Genomic DNA, 16195 nt, shown 5'->3' with positions numbered 1-16195 from the left:
TCTCATAATAGCAAACTGTAATTGAAAACGCCCATATTTTGTAAGATGTCAATTGTAGATTTTGAAATTGATTTATTTGTTCAGGGTCGTGTCTCTGTTGCTAACATCAATGTTTTTGTGTTTACATTGTTGTGTTTCGTAATTATTGGTTTACTTCCAAAACACACTTTGGAAATAAACAGTAAATTCGTCTAATCCGGGATATTTTATTTTATTTAACACTTCTCGTCAACTTGTTAGTGTTCTAGGTCTCACTGGCACATGAATGCTAATAACATAATTCCGATCCGTGCTGTATTCTAACGGCTTTACATCGTTGGTCCGACGTTCAATAGTTCATTGGTCCGACGTTCATTGGTCCGACTTTCACTTGTCCGGTGCGTATTCGACCATTTTCGGAACAATTAACATAAAAATGAAAATATGTAAATTACATTTTTAGATTTATTTATATATATCCCGCCAAATTAATTTTTAAATAATTGATATTTAAGTTAATTAACCGAAGATCGTGTAAATTACTCTAAAAGTACAATAATATTATATTAAAAGTGCTCAATGATCAATGGATGCGGTTCAGTGTCCTGATCACCGGCTTAATTAAAACCAATATCTAATCTTAGGGAGCCACGGTGGCTATATGAGTAAGACGCTGGCTCGCTAGCCTGGAGGTCGCGGGTTCGCTCCCGTTGTTAGCCGAGAAAGTTGATTGGGATTTTCCGGCGTAGTTTCAACTTGTCAGTGAGATGAAAAACCGAGGTCCCGTGTACACATTGGCATTCACGTAAAAGATCCCTTGGCAATTGGAATTCGATATAAGAATAGACCGTAGCGCCGCTGTCCGGGCAAAATTGCCCTCTCAGCACACTGCATGGCGTATGCCCAACGTCATTATCCCAGTCGGAGCTGAGGAGTAGGACGTGAAACCCCATTTCATTTAATTTCATTTTGTTTCTTTTAGTTGCCACAAATAAATACTTGTATACTTGTGTCATGCACGAGGCAGGGTATATCTACAGAATACTTGAAATGACTACTTGTGTATTTATAAAGATCGTTATATGAACATTTTAAAAATTAAATAGTCTGATCCAAACGACAAAAATGCTGCATCAGACGTCATAATTTTTATTTTTTTATTGGAGTGATTTCAGGGATAATCCTGTTTGATCATTTATTGATGCCACTGATGCCAATTTAATAGTTAAAGATACATTATGGGAGATAAGATAAAGAGATGGCAGTTCTCGCTATAATAGTTAAAAACTAGATAGTGTAAAGGTAATTTGCTGAAAATTTCAGTCAAATTGATCCACTCTGAGCCGAGAAAGAAGCGGGTGAAATTTTTGCATAGTCTCGATCATCATTACTAAAATCATTAATATAAACAGCATAGTCTCGATTATCCACTTTTATTGATTTTATTATCAATAGCCGTTAGCGGCATATAGGAATCTAATCCAGCCAACATCGAAGGCTAGCCTTGACATCGAGAGTTTATTATGGTCTGGATAAGTTAATTAATGTCTAATTGATAATTTAGATAACATTTCAGGCCCAAAGAAAGACTTGTAATAAGCAGATTTTGCTCTTGCATAATGCATGTTTAAACATTGATTTGTTAAATAACAATGAACTATAGGTAGAATCAGTCAAGAAACAATAGATAATAGATATCTATAGGATCATGACCTCATGCTCATATCATATTTATGACACCCTGTCTTATCAACTTGGTAAGCGGTATATCTTATCAAAAATAAATATAGTGCCAAAAAATCACTTAAACGAAATAAAAGAAAAAAATCAAAACAATAGCAATGAAAAGAAATGCCCTATTTTTAATACAGGGGGTCTTCTATGTAAATTTAACGAAAGAGATTATTTTAAAGAACTGTATTCAATACTTTGATCTTGTCATTATAACAACTGAAATGCCGTAGTTTTGAAACGTTGTTATGTAATCCTACTGATAATCCGTAAAAGCTACACGATTTTGTGTTTTATAAAAATCTCTACTTCTATATAAGATTGTTGTCAACACCCCTCTTGTACTGTATCCATTATAATAAGAGATGATCCATTACCATTATATTATTCTTGTAAACAAAAACGGGGATATGATATCAATTAATATGGTAGTTAAATATGGTAGGTCCAGTAATTATTAATGGCTGTCGATGACAGTTAACGATTAACAATAGACAGTGGTTAGATTTTGCCAAAATCCATGTAGGACTGTATCAGAAAAGCAGGTGAAATGATGTTGTTAGTATATTATAACACGATTTACTCGTTAATTATGAGATGAACGGCTTTTATATTTAAGTACCTGACGTGGGCTATTTGGATAGTTATCAGCCTAAATCAAATTAATCTATAATTTTATAATTTCAGAGAAATTTAAAGATACATTCCCGCGTACAAACTGGGCGATTTAATGGTATATATGGACTAAAACATATTCAAACTAATTAATTGGTCATAATTTTGCTTCAAATCCTTCTCAAACATTGTAATTGCGATGGAATGCCCTGCTATAAAAATTCGATCAAACCAGGTCATGTTTACGTCACGTGACTTACCTCTCTTGGAAGTCAGAGGAGAATTCATTGCATACACAAGACGACGTTGTCTTTAATCGCTTACTATTTATTACAAATATCGAATCCTATTTAAATTCTCGGATTATCCACTACCCGCGTCTTTCTCCGTCATTTGTATCTCAGAAAATGTTGTACGTCTAACTCTTCATAATGTTTATCAACTTCTACATCAAGCGCTCAATGTTCGCGTGTGACCTTTGACATCACGCGTGCAGAAATTCCTAATCGTCGGGCTGTCGATTAGGGGAACCCTTACATTTTTGTCCTGTATACGCTCCATGAGTGTTTTTCGGGGAATCCAGTATTTTTCTAGTAAGATTGGATATCTTTACTTTCCATATATACCAAAATTGCCATTCTTTTATTGGAAATAACCACCCGATAAATAACATCTTCTTAAAAGAAGTTTGGTTTCAAATCATCTGAACCGTCGTTTAGCCAAGCCAATCAAGAGACGCTTTCTCTTTGACTGTTAAATCGGGATCAAAATAAAGTAAGATAGTTTTGCTGTTGATATATTATTATACCAATATTATTAAATAAACAGATGATGGCTCGCTAAACTGGAGGTAAAAAAATCAGTGGTGTAGAACGAAGAGCCCAGCAAGGGACAACGTATAATCGTTCGGATGGGACGAAAAATCGAGGTCCTGTGTACACATTGTCGTGCACATAAAAGAACGCTCGACAGTTGGAATTCGAAATAAAAGTAAGCCCTAGTGCCGCTGTCCGGGCAAAATTGTCCCCATAACACAGTGCATGGTATTATAAACAATATTCTATTTCAAATGAAATTGGATTGCGGAATTGGCTTGGGTTATGTTGACACCCGCCAATATTTACATAAAAGATTTAATGTATACACACATAGAAAATGATATAAAGAACATTAAATACGTACAGAACATTACATACGCTACTTTATAAAGAAATAAATATTCATATAAAAATAAAACAACCCACGAACAAATATACACAGTGCGTAACACTCGCCAATACTTTTTCCCAAATACAATATAGATGAATGCAGGAAGGATTTGGTACATTCTGAACCGATGTAAAAATTAAATTGGTTTTATCTGCTGAAAGGCAAAGGTTTCGATTTAATATTATGTCGATATTTTGAAACAATCAAAAGTCGCAAATATGTTTAAGATGGTTATTATATGTGGTGTTGGTAATGATGTAGATGGTTATGATGGTATTTATGTAGATGACTAGGATATGTGGTGATGGTAGTGATGTAGATGACTATGATATGAAGTCGTGATAGTGATGTAGATGACAATAATAGGTGGAGTTGGTATTGATATAGATGACTATGATATGTGGTGACGGTAGTGATGTAGATGACTATGATATGACTATGATATGAAGTCGTGATAGTGATGTAGATGACTATAATAGGTGGAGTTGGTATTGGTATAGATGACTATGATATGTGGTGATGGTAGTGATGTAAGATGACTATGATATGACTATTATGGAGTGATGGTAGTGATGTACTGTAGACACTATAAACCTCAGAATGCCTCATTCGGCATTTTTGTCCAAACGTGGCAAAAACCTTTTTGAAAAATCATGTATCCAACCTTGTGAACAGCCTCGTTCTGGTCAAAATACCTCGTTCCAAAAACATGGCAATTTAAAAAAAAAAAACGTTTTGAAACCCCAGACAAACGTGGCATTTTGTTTTTACCACGTTACAACGTGGCAAAATTGAGGCATTCTGAGGTTTATAGTGAGATGACTATGATAGGTGGTGTTGGTATTGATGTAGATGACTGTGATATGTGGTGACGGTATGACAATGATATAGGGTGACGGTATGGATGAAGATGCCATGGCTATGATATATGGTGTTTGCAATGTTATAACAAACTATGAAAGGAGGTGCCTGACTTGATGTAGATGGGTATGATATGAGATGTTGGTATTGATGTATATGCCTATGATATGAGACATTTGTAATGCAATAGAACGCTATGATTAGATGTGTTTCTGATGATGTAGATGACTACGAAAGGAGATGTTGGTATTGAGGGCAGACCAGTGATTGTTTGCCATATTAATTTATTGTGCCGAAACGCTAAATGCCAATCAAGGATTATAGGTTTATATCTTATGATAGGTGTTGGTAATGATATAGAAAACTGCTAATTTGAAAGTCGGGACAGTGGACGATAAAAATATAAAGGTTGGTATCTGTAAAATGATCACCATACAATAACCCCCCCCCCCAAGAAAAAAGAAACCAAACCTGTGATAGGTCGTACATTTTGAAAAATAGTAGTACACTAATGTAACATCTGCCAATGATTGGGTAACCTAGCTTTATTTCATATTCTAGTTATATAAACAAACTATATGAGGAAACGGACGGATAAGGATACTATTTATATATACACGCTCTTGACAATCCATTGTTATTAATATCATCAATTCATACGCATTTATTGATAAAGTCTCTCTCTCTCGCACTATATAGTGTCACTGTTGAATACAAAATAGCCAATCTGTCAATCCAGAGTTGTTTGTTTGTCTTCCTGCAATGCTGCAATGTATTATTAGATGCCCACGAGGATTTTGTATCCTCCTATCAGTGCAATACACAAAAAAGCTTTACTGCAATAGTCCGCACAAGTGCCAGCATTCATATCTATTTAAAAACAGAAAAGGGTCATCAATGGGAATTGAATCCATTAATTAATGACGGAAGTGTCGAGTCCGTGATAATCATTTTCTTCTCGTCATATTATAGTTCATGCATAAGCATATTCTGCAACGTAATTCGAAAGTGGAACTCTTTATTATAATAAGATATTAGAATGATAGGTTCGCTTATAATATTTATTTTGGATCAGAAACTGGTCGCTAACCGATACTCATCTTGTTCTTCTTATTCATGGGGTGACGCCTAAGGTTCCGTCAATTCAATCTTGATCGACATGAAAATTGGTATGCTTGTTCTTTGAACAATTCTGCATCGATCTGGTGAATTAGATTTTTGAATTTCATCTAACAACATGGTCAGTTTCTGGTCCATAGCACGATCGCCCCCCCAAGAAACAGCAACAAACAAATCAAACAACCCCGCGTTGCTCCAAGAACAGGTCCATGATGTAATCAACGCCACTCAGTACCGGAACGGCAAGAGAGCCTAGTGGGGTTGGGGCCCCGGCCCACCCCCTTCCATACCGGCGACCAAACGCGTAAAATGCAGTGAAGGTAGCTAGGCTTGATCTGAGGATTCCCCGAAAGAGTCCTGGTGGAACCGCCAACATCACGTTTTGCCTTTAGGTATTGGACTTTAATATGAGAATTGTGAATTAAAGTTGTAATATATGATTATTTCGAATTACGTGTTCAAACGAAAGGAATTGTTTGATTTCTGACAAGTAAAGTTCAAATGAGCGATGAATCATAATCAAAAGCCTCTCAGTCGGTTAAAGCGTGCAGGTTGCAGTCCTTCCGCATATACACATTCCTTTCAATTCCCATCATGATTCCTTTTTCATTTCTATTCAACAGTAAGGGACGGGTGGCATCTGTAAGTGTGGGGCCCACAAATGTTCAAGGTTCCAGGTATTATAAGGTCCATGATAGTATTAACAAACGATAGTGCGATCATTTCGTTAAGGAGAGAGCAAACGTACTGCGTCAACAGTGTTTTAGCTCTGAAACGGCTTGTCTAAACGACTGAATCATTGGTCAATTGTAAAAGTTAATAGAAAGTCATATTTATCTAATCCACTTATTTAAAAAGCAGGTGTGTTAGTTTGTTCATGTTTAATGTAATTAAAACTGGCTGTCCTCTTTTCTAACATCTTGCGCCAAGATGTCTGTTTAACTTGGACGCGTGCCATACCATGTTCGACTTGTCAAGCAAGAGGCTTAAAATGAGGTCATCGAAAGATACTACTTTGTAACACACAGCTGTATTATTTACTTAACTACAGATGAAATTCGATCTAACTATTACACAATCACTTAATAATAATGTGCGTGTCAATTAGCTACAGGCGACTACAACTCCCTCAGTCTTTGTTTCCATGCGTCATACTATATACACCTGACTGCATTATCACATCTCTAAATATTGATTCAAATAACACTATTCTTCTAATTTCATCATTTATTTATTATGGTATTTATACGAAAGGTTGAAAGAGTCATATTGTTATGAATTCCCTTCAGGTGAGAAGATAATGTGTCAACTCAATGATTATACACAAATACTTATTGTTTTTGTGACTTGGGAGAGAAATAAAACTAAATATGATATTTAATCCCATACTTCAGAAAACTGTCAATAGCCACGATCATATTCATTCGGGGTATCTGACCAACCTACTACCAGTTTTTATTGAATGTTGGGTAAAATGGATGAGAGAGTTTAACGTCCACTCAACACAAACTAGGTCATTTCGGGATTGACACAAGGTTCGCTTGCGCGTAAGGGTCTTTAGTAGTGGGAGGAAGCCGGAGGACCCAGAGAAAACCTACGAGGTTGAACTCAAAGCAGAGTTCCTAACACTACAAACCTCTGAATGCCTCGTTCGGCATTTTTGTCCAAACGTGGCAAAAACGTATTAAAATTTTTGCCATAATTTTGCCAAGTTGTAACGTCGTAAAAACAAAATGCCACGTTTGTCTGGGGTTTCAAAAAGTCTGGGTTTTTTTTAAATTGCCATGTTTTTGGAACGAGGTATTTTGTCCAGAACGAGGCTGATCACAAGGTTGGATACACGATTTTTCAAAAGGGTTGGGGGTGGGGTTCAGCCAAACCAAATATGCTGTTCCTGTTTTTATATAATAAACGACGGGTTTAAGATGAAAACGTATCATGTCTATTGAGTTAGTTGCTCGGTCCACAGGTAGAAGATTGTAATGGCTTTTAACACAAAATTAAGCAGTTTTATTCTCCAAAATATAGTCCAGATCGATCCTTTATATAAAAATCCAGACGTAGGCCGGTCATCTGAAGGATGGAAATGTAATTATCATTTTTAATATAGTTGTTCGCATCGCCCCGCTTTGCATGTCATTATATAAACATAAATTGTGTCTATTTCATTTTTCGATGGATTTTAATTTAATTGCTTTTGAAATTTTTAAACATACAACTGAGTGCCAATTGAATAAATTTCATGAGATATATTAAATATAATATCGTTTATTATATAAAAAAGGAGCAGCATATTTGTAATTAATAATATTCAAAGGCCTAAAAAACAATTATTGAGTTCGCTTCGCTTTGAACTTTGCTGTTTTTCATTTCTAACATCTCTTTGTTGGAAATATTGTCTGAACATATGAAACTGCAACATAGAACTTGGCTGTTTTTCATTTCTCACATCTCTTTGTTACAACGTGGCAAAATTGTGGCAAAAATTTTATTAGCACGTTTTTGCCACGTTTGGACAAAAATGCCGAACGAGGCATTCTGAGGTTTATAGTGTAATAGTGTCGGATTTCATGGACCCGACACCCCTTGACCACTTGAAAGCGGAAATACATGAAATGCAAAGTTTGCAGTCGGACAATGCAATGTATAAGAAAATAGTTGTTTCTCTTTTATCATTTAGTCCACCATTATGGTTCCCAATCTCCTTTTCGTGCTCTAAGCAGATGAGGAATTGTAGAAGAGGACACATAAATATGCTTCCATGTTCAATGTTTTATTAAATCAACACTGTTTTCAACCACGAACGATTAAATGTGTAGAATAGTGTGAAGGCCACACAAGTAATTTGATGGGTTTTGTCAACTCTTGATAAAAACAGCCAGGAAATACAGAACAATCTGGTAAAATGCCTTACAACCATTACAAACCTTAATTTACAATTTTATTATAGGCATTATGTAACTCCAGGGACTAAAAGTTACTAGCTAAGCTAAAAATAGAACGAGGTAGGCCAATGAGGGAGAGAGTTCGTCTTTGACCGGATATGCCAAACGAGAGATTCCTGTTCTTTAACCAGCAGAAGGTAGGGAAGGGTGCGAGAGACCCCGCCCCTTCCAATCCCTACACCAATTATTCTAATGCCCAGGATCATCAGTTTTCTTTCCCAGTAAGGAATTGACGAGTCCTAGGGAGAACGACTAAACAATATTATAGACGTGGGGTTAACAGAGCGGTCTATAAAAAATACATTAAAGATATATTCCTTTGCGTATACTTATTTTAATCTGAAAGTAGGATATTTCCATTTGTCAAATTACATAATAAACCCGCAATAAAATTATATAACTAGTACACAGCGACAACCCCAGTGTCTGCCATTGTTATATGAAAACGTTGCATGGCAATGCCAGCACACATCCGACACTTTCTCATCACCTAACTTGTATCCCACACAGTGGTGGCTATATGAAAGATGTATTAGCAATACGCCGAGGATACTCAAACATAATTGTATGCAAAATTTGGGCCTACTCACCTGATTTGATATATTATTCATTAAAGGGACAATAACACTCTTGCTGGCTTGGCAGCTCCAGAAGATAAATAATAGCCTTATTCTAAGTATTAGATGTTTAATTGTCCTACCTGTTGTGAATAAATTATCCATTAAATCCTATTTTACTTGTCCAGAAGGTTCGAAAATATTTTAAAATCCAAGTCACAGTTGAAAAGGTTTACGTTAGACTTTTCAAATCATTTAGTTGAATTTTTCCAATTTTTTAAATTAGGTGTGTTAAGATAAAATTTGTATCATCAATTAATTGGAATACTGTAAAATAGTACATTTTGTTGACCAGAATAAAGATTGGGACATATTATTCAGTTACAACAAGAGTGGTATTGGGCCTTTAAGTTGTTTATTGCTTGCAATGCACGTGTAGTTTGTGTGTCTTGTTCGCAGGTTTGTCTTATAGTTTTGGGGCGCTCCTGTATTTACTATTAGCTATGTGAATTACCAGACGTATTGCCACACTAGGAGTTACATCAATTTTTTGTTAATTAAAAAGATCTAATAAAGTTTTTATGTTCGGTTATTTCGACTGCAGATTGCAAAGGTACCTTTAATCTATTTAAATACTTTCAGTCGTCGTATTATTTGAATGTATTTAGGTCAGTGGCACATTCATCCTATACATAAACCAATAGTAAGACACAAAAAGTAATCTATTTCAGGTTGGCTTTTTTTGTTATAATCAACCAAGTTTGAATTCATATTTTTGCAGTTGGCCAAGTAACATGTGTTGGTGAGTCGTTGTCGCGGAATGTTATCTGATCGAATTAAATGAATATATTTACAATACATTACAAAATGACAAGAATTACCTAAATATTTTGTTTGTCAATGGGAAATAGAAGCCGAGATGACCGTAAATAAGGTGTTGTTGGTCGAGAAAGTTTTCCGGAATTTTCCATGTGGTTTCCCTTTGGCAGTGGTTGCAGGGCGGGGGATCCTGGTTAGTACAGTGTCTAGTCGTTCGGATGAGACGATAACCGAAGTTAGATTTGCACATAAACGAACCCTAGACAAATGGAATTCGAAATAATTAGCGCCGCTGTCCAGACAAAATGTCCGGCATAGCACACTATATGACGTACCTCCGTCTTCATTAGCTACACGAAACCAAGACTATTGTCCGCAAAAGTCGTTTCCGAGAAATTGTAGTTCAAAGTTTCAGAACAACAGAACTTCTGATTTATTCAATTGCAATGAAAAGGGAACTTTCTGGTATTTCTATTATTGGTCTAAATATATTTATATATACAGAGAAATGGGGTTTAACGTCCACTCGCAGTGGGAGGAAGCCAGAGGACCCAGAGAAAACCCACGAGGATGGACAGGCGACCCTACTCCATGTCACGCACAACCGGAGAATCGAAACCACGCCATTTGACTCAATGACAGACCTTATTATACAACGCCCACGCGCTAACCTTTCGCCCCCCCCCCCGCATCTAAATATTGTCAATTACATTCATTCTATCACCAGAGCATAGTTTTATGGTTGGTGATACGTTTGTTTAATTGGCGACATTCTTGGAACCAGGGTATTCTATGTTCTTAATCAGGGAGAGGTAGAACAGTCTGGTTCTCACGACATAACACCCCATAACCCAGAGGAAAATAGAACAACCGGTAGCATTTTGAATTTCTTTAGGACAATGCTGCCTCCTAAAAGTACTAGTCACTTTTGGTCCCTTTAGCTACAAGTTAGAAATTATATCGTTCATGAGATTTAATCTGTCCAGAACACCGGACCCCTCTTGCTAATGGACTTTTCTGTGAGTGTGTGATTTGTAGTTAGTCCACTCTAACACTTTCTTACCTATGTGTGCTGTGTTCATGAACTGTTTGTTTTATTGGAATGCCAGGATGTATTGTCTGTTGTACTGAAATCTAGAGAGCCAAATGCTGATGCTGCTTCCACCAATATAGTCATGTGGGTATTACATAGCTTAGTGATTGTACAAAATCCAACTAAGATCTTCCTCGATCAAAAAGAACTTGGAGTCTGAATGCCCAGGGCCTAGCCTAGCTATCACTTTTATTGACTAATGATCATAAACATAGCAAAAAAGATCAACTTTCGTAACAGAATAAGATGATTTGAGTTTTGTTGTGTAGTCATGCAAAGACTGTTACTGCTGAAGGTTGTCATATAGAACCATGGCAGACAAATAGACACATGCCATGTAGGCCATTATTGGACACAGTTTTAAATTAGGCTGTATAGTGACCAAAAATCAAGATTTTTGTATTAGAATCAAATATGCCCAACTGAGAGCATGCTCTTATAATAATATCATTAGTTCATCTCATAGTCGAATGTTTCCATCTGTAAACAAAAATCTCTTGCAGACTATTCACACCCGTGTGTCATAATAAATAGGCCGAGGGAAAATGGAGCAAGAGGGATCCTTGCGTAAAACATATCCCTGACCCTATCTAAGAATCAGGCTGGGGTCATGTACTTAGCAACCTAATAAAGTTCAAATGCTTTTAATGCTTTAATTAATTTAATCTTTTTGTGGTACATGTATTTCGAGGCAAAATATTCGGTGAGTTGATATTTGGGGAAACTGGGTATAAACGGACCCTTTACTAAAACGCTGTAATATAGCCTAAGAGTTCATATTTTATAGCATAAACCAGATGAAACTTCTTGACACATGTAGCTATAAAGCATTATATCATCATTGAACCAACACTTTGACACGCCTGTTCATTCTACAATGTCATTTCTATCGGACTTTTCTATTCTATTTCAGATGACAAACTCTGAAAATTGGAATTATTGTAATCGCTTAGCTGTCGAGATGTTTTGAAATAAAATGTGTCGTCATTGAAACATTACCCTCACTTGAAACATCAGTCTCGCTTGAAACACCAGTCTTACCTGACCGTAATTCTTTCCCAAGATGGGCCTCGGTAGTAGAATTAGACTCTCTCGACTTCAATGCCCCAGATTAAACTTGACAGGGATTGATGCCTAGTTGTTCAGGTGGGACAAAATCAAGGTCCAACCATATAGGTTAGTTATTGGCGATTGGTATTTTATGACCCAATTATTGTGTTGATGTCACGTTAACCCATTTCCTCACGCATCAATAGAAATGCCACAAGGTCGCTTGTCCACTTAGCAAAAACAGAGATGCAGACGAATCAGTGAAATAATTTACGTAGTGAGACGCAAATGTAGTCATAAAAATAGAAAAGCGAGTCATGTTTTGTAATATATGTATGTATATTTCGTTGTGAGCGATGTCTTCTTGAAATACGGTGCATTACAGAGACCAAAAGGTCCCTTTTCCCCCCACTATGCTGGGTAAAACATACTATACTGGCAAAACAACCTGTAATGGGTAAAGGGACCACTTATAAGACATTTTTTTTAAAACCTCACGTGTGCTCCGAGCTGGACTACTTCGCATATACGTGACACATTTTAATACTTCTCAAGGTCGCTAGACTAGACAGTAATTTTACAACCCATAAATCACATAAAAATCTATAGCGAAAATGTTATATATCTCTGTATTGTTCACAGTTTAATTAATTTATAATAGATCAGGAATTATATAATGAATAAATATTGAATATACTTTTATGTGTCTGGTGACCAAAAGCAATTTCATGGAACTAATTTACGAACAAAGACGTGTGTTTTGTAATTTATATAACAAGACAATAAAAACGGGTACTTTTGATTAATTTTATCACAAAACACACAGGTGTTGACTTTAAAAAATGATATAAATGCGAATTTCTGGTGGGTCTAAATAAAGAAGGTAATTGAATCGTCAGTTATGTTTCTTGTTTCCATTGTATATTATATAGACTAATTTATATATTTACGCACAGAATATCTACATTATATAAGTATAAACTTGTTATGGATTCACTCAAGTAGAATAATAACAGTCCAGACAGTCTCGCTCCAAAATCAGACTCAACCGGTTTTCACTTGACAGCTTTTCTCGAATGGAGAGAAACTTATTTTATCGTTATAATTATTAACCAATTATTTATAAAAACAGACTTAAATATCCGCGCATGCATTATGCCATAGATTTAAGGACGTGGAAATAATTTAACAGCTGGGAAATTCTGAATTTTTTCATGCATAATTTCAAAATAGTATAGTAAACCTCGAAATCAATATTATATAGATGATAAAATAATGAACAAATTGTTTACGATTTCAACATTATCTCAATGTCACGGATGTATATCACTTTGACTTTCTGAATATGACATTTTGTATGTGTTTCATCAACGTCCTCACGTGTTTTTTGACCATTGCAAATATATAGCCCCCCCCCCCCATTCACGCCAAACAAGTTCTCAAAAACGCCCTACTTCGTTCTAGAAAATGGTAAACCGGGTTGAAGTCCGGGTAGAATGTGTAAACGATGTCTATAATACGACCCTAGTGCGTTCATAAACAGTTCTCAATACATCCATCTCATCTGTACCCCATTCACAGTCAGTTCTTATCAAGTTCAGATCGGGTAAATTTGTCATTTCCAAGCGGTCCAAGCCCGTCCGTAGTCACTTAGAAATGGACATAAATGGGTCGCAACGCATATGAATGTACATAAACTGATTTACATTCAATCGTTACTGTTTTACTGTAATTTCTAGTCGGTTAGAAAAAAGCGAAGGGTCCAAATTGCATGACAGTCTTTAGCGTCTGGTTATTCCAGTCTACACCATTGGTTTTCTCTAGAGGGATATGTTACATTCATTCATCGAGTCGCTTCATTACAAATGGTGCTCGAAAGCATTCTCATTTGTCTTAAATATTGGATAGCAGAAGCCCATCTTTTCACGGTTTTCACGGTAAGATAACAACATCAATGTTGATTTAAATTGACCAATAAGTTTGCAATGTCGAAGACTGTGGATATTGAGTTAAGAGTCTTGCCTCCTTTAAATCCGTTCGTAACCAAATCTACCTCGTTCGCAATACTTCCAGAACTGGTTCTAATTAGTTTGTAACCCGACCACGCCGAGACAGTTCAACGCACCCTCATCTCGTTCTTAGTGCGCTCGACGGCGCTCATATTGCGTGTGTAATCCCGTCATGACTCGAGGGCTATAAAAACCCAGCGCTTTTAGGCCATTCCGGGGAGGGGAGAGAGGCTTAATGGTCAAGAGTGTCGCGCTTCGACCTCTAGCTGGCCGGTCACCTCTGGCTTGCGGTCGTGGTTTCGATCTCTGGTGTGAGCGTATGTGGCTTGGAGACAGGGTGCCTTCTCGACCTCGTGCGGTTACTCCAAGCACTACGGTTTCCTCCTACAGGAAAGACCCCTGCGTATGCACTGAGCATAGTAAAATAAGACAATTTGTCTGCGATATCACCTCGATGGAAGCGGACGTTAAACACTAATAGAAGAAGAAGAAATGGCCATTTCCCATTCCCGCTCAACGCTTAAAGCTGTGCAGATCAAGACATTCAAGCTAGTCCGAGCCCGTAAACACATCGTAAATGAATGCCTGATAAGTGAATATTTGATGGATTAGTGTAGTTAAGACATGTCTTTAAATGGTATTTAAAATATCAGCAGGTAGCATGTCTTCGTTTCGTTCTGAAATGTCCGGTAGTTCTAATTTTACAGCAGATACGCGGGAAATAAACAAATCCCAATCATCAAGTTTTTCGGCGTTCACCGTTCGTACTTTTCGGAGGATCAAAGACACCGAGCCGTCACAATCATTTCGTACATTTTTTAAGATGGCGTCCATGCATGCCACAACCAAAGCTTATCGAAATAGAAATAGCTACTCGATAAATGCTTTCGTCGGAATGTATCTTTAATATAGAGAGTCAATATGCACATGTATTATGCGTGTTATCATATAACAGTTACTGTTTAAACTAGGTCAGCCCAGAAATAAAACTATAGTTACAATGGACGGAAAATTATCACAAAAGCCAAGTTCGACATACAGAATAAATATATAAATGTTTGTAATTTGTTGAAATATTTAGTCCAGAAAAAATATATATTATTTATAATTCCAATTAAATTAATTTCAATATAGAATGTAGTATGCTATGAATTTCACTTTAACCCAGAAATAATCCATTATATAGACACGGCCGCGTTATATATTAAAAGTAATCATGCTGGAGACTCCACCAAGTATAAAAACAAATCCAAGCATGATCAAAGGAGGCCAACAATGCAAAAGTATAGTACAGCCCAAAAATTCTTATCTATACATTTCAAATGCATAAGAAGTGTTATCAGATCATATATTAATATTAATTTTAGCATACCCTACTACGGACACGGTTTGAAATAGAACGTGTGTGGTGTCTCTTCTTTGTGATGTAAAGAGTTGACTTGGATGCCATAACAATTTGGTTTTGAGTTTGCTTCAACGACACCACAAGAGAAGGTGCTGAGACGTTTGCGTGACTTTGTGGGTTTTCTCCGGGTTCTCTACGGGTACTGTGAATTATTGTAATCAACCAGCAAAGAGATTGGGCAGTGTGTAAAACTTCAGACAAAAATAAAAACAGGAAATGGCTCACGGAGATTCTGAAGCAAATGAGTGAGCATACTCACACGACGTACACGACGTATAGCTAATGAAATGATAGCAACCTTTACTTTCAAGAAAATCGATAATTTTTTTTAAAAAAAACAGGCACGAGCGTACTATGTGGACCAGGAACCGAACATGGCGTCATCGCAGCCATCTTGGAACTGTGTCGTCATATTAAAACTCGAAGCCCTTGTCCAAGGAACAAGCATGTCTCGTGTCATTTGGATCGTACGCGAATTGGTGGATTCTTGGGGTTTTTGAAAGAGCGTCGCTCCCAAGAAAAGCAACTAGATGCGTAGCGCTTAAGGACCAGTTCTTGGTCAAAAAAATTAGATGTCCGGATATCTTTTATAAAGCTAATAATAGAGATCAGTGACCACCGAGTCTCACCCGATTAGATTTTATTACATACTTCGAGAAGGTATTTGTTGAGTAATAAAACCTTCTAGTAGTTTATCGAGGGCTGGCCGTCCTTACCGCACGGTACAAATATTATCACCACTAGAAGCAACAAATTCCAGAACAAGCCAGAACTCATACCAAAATGGCCGCTTTATACAAATG

The sequence above is a fragment of the Patella vulgata genome, chromosome 7, assembly GCF_932274485.2.
Source record: "Patella vulgata chromosome 7, xgPatVulg1.2, whole genome shotgun sequence".
Taxonomy (NCBI): Eukaryota; Metazoa; Mollusca; class Gastropoda; family Patellidae; genus Patella; species Patella vulgata.
This window is presented reverse-complemented; position numbering follows the sequence as displayed.